Raw genomic sequence first — 1691 nt, forward strand, 5'->3', positions numbered from 1 at the left:
CTTCATATAAGTGAACCAGTACAATATTTGTCCTTTTGTGTCTGGCTTATTCCATTTAGCAAAAGATTTTCGAGGTTCATCTGTGTTGTAACGTGTGTCAGAATTTCACTTCATTTCCTTCCCATTGAGGTATTTTATCTGTATGTTTTGTTATAGCTCTAGAAAAAAGAATCTGAGGACTGTCCCTCCTGTGTGTTTTTGTCTCGCTTCCTCTTGGTCCCAGATGCCAGCTGCGGTGATCAGAACAATGAAACTAAACTAACGGGACAGGCTTGTGAGGTTCACAGCAAGTGACCCTGCTCTGTGATCATCAATGGTTTCAAATTTGCCAATGTAATCACGCTTCATCGTCACTATTAAAAGCTGGAAAATGACTTTGGAACATAGCCTAACAAGAACTTGGCATCTGCCTCTCATTTGGCCTTGATGCTCTGGAGAACTTTATCCTGGTCATTCATGCCAGCACAACAGTGGCACATAAAGATGGCAGCTTAATAATTCTCCATTGTGTAGACATACTGTGTTTTGTTCATCCCCTCATTTTTTGATGTCAGTTGGTTTGCTTCCTAGACTTTACAATTTTTTTAATTGACTAATCCGTTTTCTTTTTTGGCCGCACTGTGTCTTTGTCGCTGCGCTCAGGCTTTCTCCAGCGGCAGCGGGTAGGGGCTACCCTCTAGTTTCGGTGTATGGGCTTCTCATGGCCGTGGCCTCTCTCGTGGAACACGAGCCCTAGGGACCACAGTCTTCAGCAGTTGCGGCTCCTGGGCTCCAGAGCACTGTCTCACTAGTTGTGGAACATGGGCTTCGTTGCTCCGAGGCGTGTCGGATCCTCCTGGAACCAGGGAGCAAACCCTTGTCTCTTGCATTGGCAGGCAGATTCTTTACCCCTGAGCCCCCAGGGAAGCACCCCCCAACAGGCCTTTCGAGTCTTCTGAATTCAGCACCCCAATCAGATCTTATCCATTTGAATTAATAAATGACAATATTTTAAAAATTAGCCCAGCACCTGGCATGAAATGAGTCAGCAACTGGAAGTTATGTGTTTATGACCATGGGGAAACAAATGGGCCCTTTGGCTGGCTCCACGTGCTCCTTCCTCCTCAACCCCCGCCCCCCCACCTCATTCTCCATTCTGGAACACTCCTGCCTGGGAAACTGCATCGCCTCTGAGCCTCCCCGACGCTGGCCCAGCCCAAGCCCAGCTCTAGAGATGTTTGATCTGACCACTTCAGAGCCTTCATCTTGGGCCTGCAGCCCATCAGAGGTGGCTAGAACTGGGAATCCTCCCCACATGGGCCTCTGAGGATAAGATGAAAGAGGCTGGGGATCCTCCCCAGAGAATCCTTTGAGGATGGGATGAAAGAGGCTGGGCTGGGTCAGGAAGAGGCGTAAGCAGAAGGGAGGTCAGGAAGCAGAGAAGGCAGGCCTTCCTGGTGATGACCAGGGCATTTACTGAGCACCTGCTGTGTACTCAGGCTTGTGCTGGGTAGTGCTGGAGGCACAGTTGTGACTGGCTCTACTTCACAGGGCAGAGAGGGATACAGGTCTGTGACCAGGGAACTACAACCTAGAGTGAACAGGATTAGGGTGAGGGAGCCTGATGCAGTCAAGGAGGGCTTCCAGGAGGAGGGGACACCCAGCTCCTTGCAGAGTCTCTGACATCCCTCATGGAAACCTACCTTTCTGGC

Source organism: Bos indicus x Bos taurus, chromosome 18, assembly GCF_003369695.1.
Source record: "Bos indicus x Bos taurus breed Angus x Brahman F1 hybrid chromosome 18, Bos_hybrid_MaternalHap_v2.0, whole genome shotgun sequence".
Lineage (NCBI taxonomy): Eukaryota > Metazoa > Chordata > Mammalia > Artiodactyla > Bovidae > Bos > Bos indicus x Bos taurus.